The sequence below is a fragment of the Sinocyclocheilus rhinocerous genome, unplaced genomic scaffold, assembly GCF_001515625.1.
Source record: "Sinocyclocheilus rhinocerous isolate Xijiao unplaced genomic scaffold, SAMN03320098_v1.1 scaffold785, whole genome shotgun sequence".
NCBI lineage: Eukaryota > Metazoa > Chordata > Actinopteri > Cypriniformes > Cyprinidae > Sinocyclocheilus > Sinocyclocheilus rhinocerous.
Window position 1 is genome coordinate 63,518 of NW_015660521.1, and position 10,578 is coordinate 74,095.

Consider the following 10,578-nt stretch of genomic DNA (forward strand, 5'->3'; position numbering starts at 1 on the left):
AAACTCACAATGCTCACAATTTTATAAATAAACATTACTTTGATATTATATGTGTAGAATGGTTTATTAAAATTATATTATTTATATTATAATCAAATGTTTTCTCACCAGGGAGTAGTAGTCACATTTACCGGTGTTCAGCGAATGATCACAGCTGTAATACAGTCTTTTTAATAGGAATCCATGCGATCAGGAATTTTGCACAAAGGCAAAAGATTTCCCGATGTAGATTTTGCATTGGGTTCAGTTGGTCATGCAGATTTGCTGCATTGACCTACAGCTGCTTGGTTTGAAAGTGACTTCTGTGTGAGCTGTGCTTCATACAACTCTACACTATACTGACAACATAAAATCAATGTTTTTACCTGTGAAAATTTGAACATTTCACTAATTTCGCTATATGTCACAGGCAAAAAAGGATCCATTGTCTATTGTAAATAGTGTAGCAAATGTATGAAATACAGCTCACAAAAAAGTCATTTTAAAACAAAACAGCTTTCTGTTGGTCAACGCGCCAAATTCGCCCATGAAAATTTGCAGAACAACAGTAAATGTGACCACACCTTTAATCTTTGACTATAAGAGGAGTTTTTGCGAGAACGCAGAAGCGTGTTTATGCTGAAGTGATAGACAGCTTCAGTAATTAGAGTGTATATAACATCGCTGTCATAATTTTTTTATAATTTGAACACATTTTTTATGCTGCTAAGTGGAACAATGTATAATTGACAGTCTAGTCATCGTCTTGAATTACTGAACATAAACAATAAACTAATTCAGAAACATTTTCAACTTGTTTTGTATGCACAGCTGCTATTTAATGTTTCATATCAAAGGGAAATAATCAATAATTTGAATTTTTATCATAATCATTTCAAACCAAATCAATTTTAGAAAAAACAAAACAAAACGCAATATATCGAAAACTCAGTTGTTTCAAAGACGCTGGAACCATCACATCCCAGGTAGCTAAAACGGTTTGGCCCGATAATGGCCCAGATCCGGCAGGCCGGATGAAATAACTCGGCCCGGCTGCGGTTGCCAGAGTCGGCATGGACATGGGATGAATGACGCCCCAGAATCGGCCCAAATACACTGGCCCGAGTCCGGCTGCCAAAACTGCCGGCATTGGGCCACAATCACGCTGACAAGAATTGAAACACTTAGCCGGTACTGGCCTGAGTCTGGGTACTGAAACTGGGCCAACACCACCAGCATTGGGCCACAATCACGCCAACCAAAATGGTACACTTAGCCGGCACTGATCCGACACTGGGTACTGAAACTGAGCCAACACCACCAGCATTGGGCCACAATCACGCCAACCAAAACGGTACACTTAGCCGGCACCGGTCCGACACTGGGTACTGAAACTGAGCCGACACCACCAGCATTGGGCCACAATCACACCAACCAAAATGGTACACTAGCCAGTACTGGCCCGAATCTGGGTACTGAAACTGAGCTGACACTGGGTCACAATCATGCCGACACCTAGCCGGTACTAGTTTTGTTCGCTAAATTAAAAAAAAACCTGAAGACCTTGATTAGCTGGATCAGGTGTTCTTGATTATGGTTGGAGCTCAACTCTAGCTCTATGTCAGCGAGCTCACAATTATAGCTTCATTATAAATAAACATTACTTTGATATTATAGCAATTAGCAGCACAAAAAGCCAGTCAGGTTTTGTCATTAGATGTCAAAGCTAGTGCGCATATCTTGAAACTCATACAGCAAAAATAATGTTAAAGTTCCCTTAACCACTTTAAGCTTGTTTCATTATATGAATTAAATCATTAATTTCCAAATGTAGTTAAAGAAAAAAGAGAATGTTGGATAAAAGGGGAAAAAAATATGAATAGGAATTAAAATAAAAAAATACACTAAGAAATAACATGACATGGACAGGTAAAATATATTATGTTTAAGTTTAAGTGTCACTACATACTATTTACAACATTGTAAACAGACCCACCCCCAGCACTCAACCTAAACTGGTCCGGGTCTGCATGGCCATATCTCAGCCAAAATCAGACCAGCACTTATGGTCCGTAATCGGGCCGAATGTGGCTAAATATGCCATGTCTCAGTGCAAATCGGGCCAAATCCGCACATCCAAAGCCTAGCCATAACCTATCTCTCAAACGGACCATTGAAACTCCTAATTGAGATTGTAGATACAGTGTCAATGGTCCATTTGAGACTAGCATCTGTGTCACACCGCATTTAATCTCGCACTAGTCATCAGATGACAAGTTCTGAACAGCAAGAACAGTCGCACACATGCAGTCCTGGGACTGTGAAAATAAATTGGCTAAAGCAATTTTTTTGACTGTTCACTTACTAGATTTTCTCATTTAAAGCGATAGTTCACCCAAAAATGGAAATTCTCTCATCATGTACTCACCCTCATGTTGTTAAAAACCTATATGACTTTCTTTGTTCTCTTTTGCAGAACACAAAAGAAGATATTTTGACAAACGTTGAGGTCCAACAACATTGGATGTTCATTTGTTAAGGTCAAACAAGTTAGGAACGACATGAGTGTGAGTAAATAATGACAGAATTAAAAATTTTTAGGTGAACTATCCCTTTAAAGCCTACTCACACCAAGAACAAACATACCTGTTATGCTTAAAAATGACTTTTATGTTGCATTAAAGTGAGTGGCATTCGTATTGTCACATTTTGCATTAAAGCATGTGAATGAATGCAGTGGTTTTTCGTTTCACTCTTGGTGTGAACAGACCTTTTGTGTGTGATTCGTTTTGCTTTTCCGCTCTTAGTGCGAACAGGCCTTTATTCTTTCGACCCTGCACCAGTATTTAAGCTTCAATGGTTCATTACCCCCAGTATGTGCTTCCTTTTTCCTTATTCACTCCTATACAACAGAGAAAGCAAGGTCAATATGGCCCTAAGGAAATGAAATTCCCTAAGGATAGGCATATGGCTGCCGCTGGTGCTAATCAATATTTTCAATGCGGCACACCGCCCTGATCAATCGTGCATCATGAAGGCTTGTACCAACAGTCGGATTTTACTACAAGGAACTTTGACGATGTTAGGGGAACACCCTTTGATTGACAAACATCTCACACCCTTCTTAAAGGTAACACCTAAGGTCTACACATGCTCTGTTGGACAAAGAAAGATATGCCTATAAAGATAATGAAGACTCGAGTGAGTCCTTGTAGGCATGTGGCTGTGAATGTGAATGTGTATGGTGGGCGGCATGTTGAGTCAGAGGGAGAACAGCAACTAGTGAATAGAACTTCACATTAATAAATGCAACCCTGAGGATCTAGCTTAATCATTTAAGCGTTACCGTAAAAGTCATAAATCTCAACCTCAAATTCAGGTGCTTTCCACTCAAACCAGGGTTGAAAAAAGTCACCAAAAGTGACGCAAATGGCCCTCGTCGTGAATTTGTCTGTTACCTAAGAGTGGAGATATTACATAATCTATTCAAGGCCTGTCTAGTTATTTTAAGATTTAGTCAGAGCTGTTGCTTGAATACTGTTGCTTGGAACAAAAGACTCTAAAACAATGATTACATCAAACAGTATTGAGCTATTTAATCTAGCATAGCCACTAGCCAGTTAAAATGTATTGTAGAGAGTTTGTGTTATGATTTATTGTGTGTTATTTATAGATGCCCCACCATTTAAAAGTCTGGGTTCAGTAAAAAAAACAATTTAGAGAAAATTAATGCTTTTATTCAGCAAAGACATTAAACTGATCAAAATGACAGTTATAATTTTGAAAAAAAAAAGTTATTTAGAATAAGTACTGTTCTTTTGAACTTTCTGTTCATCAAACAATGAATAGAAAAAAATGTATCATGCTTTCCACAAACATATTAATCTGCAATGTTTTCAACATTGATAATAATAAATATTCCTAGAGCAGCAAATCAGCATATAATGATTTCTGAAGGATCATGTGACACTGAATGCTGTAGTAATGATGCTGAAAATTCAGCTTTGCATCAAAGGAATAAATTACATTTAAAAAATATTAAAATAGAAAATAGTTATTTTAAATTGTAATAATATTTCACAATGTTACTATTTTTGCTGTATTTTTTCAGCAATTAAATGAAGCCTTTTCTTTTTTTTTATCTTCTCGACAGTACTGTGTATGTTTCTAAGTTGATTAGATTTTAAAATAAACACATTTGTTCAGAGGAAGGATTTATTTCAGTTAATTGATTGTCAAGTATAATGCCCTCATAAAATAAGAAAATGTCCCTGAAAATCAATTCCATGGGGTCCCTGATGAAAAAGTAAGGAACTACTCTAATGTCGAAACGGAAAATAATAGATCACTGTTTTACTTTGCTCTTTGTCAAAACAGCTCGAAACTCTAAAATTACAACACTTAATCAGGGCAAAGGGAAAAAACAATGACCATGAATCTAGTTCAGGCTCGACATCTGTTTTTCCATTTGGGAGCTGAAACTGTGATTGTCTACAGTGAGGTCACAAAGCTTCCTGTTGCCAAACAAAGTGATTGGCCGTTGCCTGGCAAGGCAGTAAAACAGTTGGATTCATTCATGATGCAAATCAAGAGGAAGTGTAGAGCTCTCCCCCAGCTCGTGTGGGGTTTTACCATGAGGTTACTGTTGAGTAATGGTGACGGATCAGCGTCTGTGTTATGATTCAGTTGTGTCGCGATCATGACTCTCAGAAAAATCCCCTCGACTAAAAATGAGATGAACACAAAAACAACAGAAGTCATACAGACTTCAGAGGAGAAAAACACGTGGAGATATCCATGTGATGATGATATATCAGATGGGTGCTCTGTAATCTGTTTTGCTAAAGGATAATTATGTTAACCTGTTTCTGGTGTCCAGCTAAACGTGACCATCGTATTCATGCACGCAGACAAATGCACTTACGCTCTTTCAGCCTGAGCTGAGAAGTGACATGCGCTAGTACTGCTTGCCGCTAAAAGCATTACAGTAGTGAGGGGCTATCATCAGATCTGCTGAAACGGGAGGGAGGCCAGGAAAGCCTGCCATCCAGTGCTTGTGTATGAGTGCTTAACTGATAGTACACTGTCTGGGACACAAAGTAGAGTGACATTCCTGACCTTGACAACAGCTATGTTCTATTGTGCTGATAATGTGACAATGTGAATTTTTAGACTGTATTGCTTAAGGTTGCTTTTGCAGAGATATGAAGACTTGATAGAGGTGATTTCTGTAAATCGTCTAAATACTTTCACTTTATGGTTGGGGAGTCAAGAAAGCCATTTGCAGGGTGACTTCCCCGAAAAGTGTAAACACTGTGTCTCTGTGGTGCTATCAGAACATTAATCTGTTTGTTTGAGACCAGCCCGACAGAGCAACATTCAACCAATAGTGTGAGTTTGGGGCGGAGCTATCTGTTTGATTGACAAGTTGCAGAAAGCGGGAAAAGTCATTATTTCTCAAAGGTTTCTTTGAAAATTCCCTGAAAATAGACAAAATATTAATAGTTGGTAAGTGTTATAAACTACCGTTCAAATGATTGGAGTTTTTAATGTCTTAAAGGAACACTCCACTATTTTTGAAAATAGGCTCATTTTCTAACTCCCCTAGAGTTAAACAGTTGAGTTTTACTGTTTTCGAATCCATTCAGCCGATCTCTGGGTCTGGCGGTAGCACTTTTAGCTGTAGCTTAGCATAGGTCATTGAATCTGATTAGACCGTTAGCATCTCGCTCAAAAATGACCTGAATGAAATGAAAAATGAAAATATGGCTAGGAACTATACTCTCATTCCGGCATAATAATCAAGGAACTTTGCTGCCGTACCATGGGTGCAGCAGGCACAATGATATTACGCAGCGCCTGAAATTAGGCTTATTGGAAGTTACCTAGCTGGGGACTAAAAAGGTCTTTTAAGTACAACTACAACTACCCGCAACTGAAACCTAGTGACATGGGACTGATGATTACATCAAGATATTTTTTTTCCACATTCAAATAACAGATTCTAGAGAGAGATGAGGACATATGTCAAAATCGTAAGTTGTGAAAACAGCTGTGACAGCAATAAAACATTTAACACCAGCAAAAAGTGCACCATGATGAGACATTTACACTTTGCTCTAACAGCATGCTCATGTTACTTCAAAACAATGACTTGAGTATGATGCAATAAAAATAATGTGTTTGAGTCAGAGCTGCTGTCTGGGAGGCTTACCTCAACTCCTCTATAACTGTAATTTCCAAAATTATTAACACCAAAATAGCTACTTAAAACCTAGGCAGCTTTTAGTTTTAGAACCAATGAAAAGTTCACTTCATATGCCATGGCAGAGATACAGTTGTCAAAACAAGAATAGCAATGCAATGCAACAAGAAGTATTATAAATAGGAAATAACAGAACAGGTTGGAGATGTTGTATGTACTGTTGCAACATATGTTTAAGTGTAATGATTTATTTATGACAACACTATACATTTGATGTTTATCCAAAGCAACTTGCATTCCATTGAAGGTAAACAAGTTTGTGCATTTACTGTGGGAACTATAGTGAGACACTCAAGAAAAAAAAACAACAACAACACTGACAACTGAATATTGCTCTTTGATAATTATAATTAACAAATAATGCTGGATCAATACCAGCCTTTGCAGTGGCTTTTTGTTTCTTGAAGGCCACTGAGGAGGTGAACGTCCTCCGGTAGGAAGCTGTCATGATAAAGTGAAGTTAGCTCATTTGAGGACTTGAAGTGAAGAAAAGATACCCAGGGGGAGACCTTTTCTCTTTATTTGTGGCTCTCAGGGTGAAAAATATAGAAACTCTTTGGTCATTTTTAAGTGGGATTCTAACGGTCTAATCAGATTCAATGATCTATGCTAAGCTACAGCTAAAAGTGCTACCGCCAGACCCGGAGATCGGCTGAATGGATTCGAAAACGGTAAAACTCAACTGTTTAACTCTAGGGGAGTTGGAAAATGAGCCTATTTTAAAAAATAGTGAAGTGTTCCTTTAATGATTTTTTTAATGTTCTTGAAAGAAGTCTCTTATGCTCATCAAGGCTGCATTTATTTGATCAAAAATACAAAGAACAGTAAATATACTATTCCACTCTATTGTAATTTATACCTGTGACTGTAACACTGAATTTTCAGCATTACTCCAGTCTTCAGTCTCACATGATCCTTCAGAAATCCTTCTAATATACTGAAGAAACATTACTTTATCGATATTGCAAACAGTGCTGCTTAATATTTTTGTGGAAACTGTGATACATTTTTTCAGGGATTCTTTGGTGAAGTTAAACAGAATTTATTTGAAATAGAATTTTTGTAGCAATGTAAAAGCCTTTACTTTTCATCACATCAATTTAATGCATCCTTGCTAAATAAATGTATTAATTTCTTTAAAAAAAAAAAAAAATTACCCAAACATTCCAAAAGTAGTGTAAATTTTATATATATATATATATATAAGAGTTGAAAAATATTTCAGTTTATGTTAATTTTAATGTTTTGGCAAATCATAGTTTGAGATATCAATGAGCTCTCCATTGAAAAAATAAAAATAAAAAATCTGAAGAGCAGGAAACTTGATCAAAATTCTCCATTTAATCCCATTGCTGTCTAGAAGAAACCATTATTAAAGTGATTTATCATTTTCCTTTCCTATGGAGAGGACTGACAGCAGTGCTTTCAATTTTAGCTGCATATTTAAAGCCCTCCAATGATTCAGCATGTTAATTTTGATATGGAATGAGTCATATCCGCTATCTTCTGCAGTTGGCTGGCGTTATTTTCTTACAGGCTCAAACCAAGACCAAACAATCCGGACAAACATTTCAGAAGCAAAAGCATTTCATTTACTCACCCATCTCTGGCCCTGATTTAATCCTGGGCTGTGCATAAGCCAAGCTCTGCTTTGAGGTGGCCCCCCAAATTGAGACAAGTGAGGGTCATTTCCTGAAGGAGGGCAGTGGAATGCCGAACAGGTATGTCAGCGACCTCTGACCTCGTGTTTTTGCCTGCATGAAAGTTGACCCCGTGAAAACCCCTGCTCTTCGGTAGCCTTTCCCACATGGCTTTGAAGTCCACTCATGGTTTTTCCCATGGTCCCCCTTCCTCCAATCAGATTCTCAGGGGTGGAGAGGGGGTTTGCACACTGGAGGAATGGAGTCTGAAGTTTCAAACTAGCACTTGAGTCGTCTTTATCATCGTGGGCTAATAAAAGCGCAAGCACTGTTCGTGTCAGATGAGCCGGGGGACACCGGGCGGCTGTCACTCTCTCCTCTGCTGAGCAGGCAGCCATAGACATCAGTGCCGTCATACCTTCATACAGCTTTATATTACATAGACCCCCACTGAGTCTCCATTTCAGAGCGCCTCTCGCTCTTACCTAAAGCGCGGCCCATAATCAGCGCTGAAGTGCACGGAGAAGGTGACTCATTATAGCAGGCCGCAGCCGTTAAACCAGCTCTATTAAATCAGCCTGAGTGAGTCCCGCTGGGGGCTAGCGGTGCATTGTAAGAAGATGATGTACAAGACTTAATGTGGATGTGAAGAAAAAGGCACTATTCTGACATGCATAAAGCACTCTAATTTGCTGCCTGAATGATAGTAATCAAACGGCGTTTGGTTATCCGTCATTCCTTGAAGTTCTATTTATTTATGCATTTGATTTTATTTCCATGATTTTCTTTCTAGCGAGGCATTTTTGAGTATTTTTCCGTTTCTGCTCTCCAGGGGAGTCATCTTCATCTAGAGTGCATATCTTCATCTAGAAGAGAGTTCAGATCTCTGAGTCATCAAAACGGAGCGCCAGCATTGTGATTGAACTGTACAAAAACAGGATTCTGGGTAAAAAAAAGAAACACCACACAAGCACAAAAGCCAACTTATGAATCACACACATTAATCTGCAAATGTATGACTCACTGGCTTTTTTGAGAAGTAACGGAAGGGAAAACGTGAGCGAAGTTTTATGGAACAGAGCTGTTTTAAAACTAAACACAAGGTCATTTGAGCAAATGGTTTAATTTTAATAATGGCACTACTAAGCATAGCAGGCCAAAAACGTATTTGGAGCAGTGTTATTTTGGTATTATTTATATGCTAACATAGATTTTAATAATATTTTGAATAATATTTTCAGGTTCCCTTTCATGGGAACTTCGAACTGCGTCCTCTAGGGGTCGCTATGGGGAACGCCTCGTCGTGACCCGTGTCTGAAGCATACATTGAAAAAACACCAACTCGTTGGCCGGCGACAGCCATGACGTCACTACCGGTGCGACTATAGTATAAATAGGCGCCGGGAGCACACATCATTCTCTTCTTCGTCTTCATTGACTGTTTTGTTTGAAGCGTGCATTTCTGTGGTAAGAGCGATCTATTCATCTCATTATGGCGAGCACTAGCAAAGCGTTTAAGGATGTGTGCATCAGTGTTGACGTTGTTTGACATCTGATGACACACACGATCTATGCGTTATTTGTTTGGGCGAAGAGCATGCAGGATTGCCCCCTCGGAGGCATCGCGTCAACACTGATGCACACATCCTTAAACGCTTTGCTAGTGCTCGCCATAATGAGATGAATAGATCGCTCTTACCACAGAAAAGAATGATGTGTGCTCCCGGTGCCTATTTATACTATAGTCGCACCGGTAGTGACGTCATGGCTGTCGCCGGCCAACGAGTTGGTGTTTTTTCAATGTATGCTTCAGACACGGGTCACGACGAGGTGTTCCCCATAGCGACCCCTAGAGGACGCAGTTCGAAGTTCCCATGAAAGGGAACTACACTTTTCTGTATACGTTCATTTATTTAAACCTTTACAAAATAGTTGAAATATTGGTGGTGATCCTTAAAACTATCCATATACCGTGGTGCTGAGTATGCTGAGTAATATTATCATGGTAATACCACCACAGCTGGTTCATCCATGGTGATTTTTTGTTTTTACCATTTTTACCATGTGTAAGGGCTTGCAAAAACAATATTTTGTCATGAAATGTAACTCTTTCTCCTAAAACAAATGATGAAAAGGATCGTTTTATAGCACTTCTATCTGCATATTTCTGTTTACGGATGCTTTAGTACGTTTGTAATTCTCTTTGCTGTAACTTTTACTGTTCCACTGCTGCCCGTATTAACAACTCAACGATACAGGTGCTAAAATCGCTAGTGTGCGCGCGTTACTTCATCTCGTGGTAATGAATAAGAGCCAACATGGGAGATACTGGGAAATCTTATGTCTCACTTAATAATGTAACACTTTACAGGCCACTTTAGCCTATGCTGCTTTTTGTACGCTTCATTTCTTTTGAATATGGCCACAGCATAAGCTAGTTTAACCCCAGAAACACTTATGCAGACTGCATTACACCTTCTTCCTCTTTCTAACACAGTGAATGCCTTACAACAGATTCTAAGTGTGCTATCATGTTCCCTTTTCACTCTGTAGGGGGCAGAGTTAAGCAAAGTTCAGAAATGAACTTTCATGAAATGAATCTGAATTAAATCGGAAACGAACAGAATCCGTGTATCATTCGATCATTCGTTTTTTGATTTAATATTGAAAGTAGAAAAATGCTCCTTTTTCGTT

At 38.6% G+C, this 10,578-nt stretch overlaps 1 long non-coding RNA gene across 1 annotated transcript in view; it reads left to right on the forward strand.

The window, feature by feature from the left end:
• Positions 1 to 2,460: 2,460 nt before the first annotated feature.
• Positions 2,461 to 10,578, forward strand: part of LOC107725300 (uncharacterized) — a 10,980-nt gene continuing 2,862 nt past the window's right edge. The window contains exons 1-2 of the long non-coding RNA XR_001638106.1: positions 2,461 to 2,546; positions 8,717 to 8,830. This is a non-coding gene — a long non-coding RNA (uncharacterized LOC107725300). The remainder of the gene's footprint in view (positions 2,547 to 8,716; positions 8,831 to 10,578) is intronic.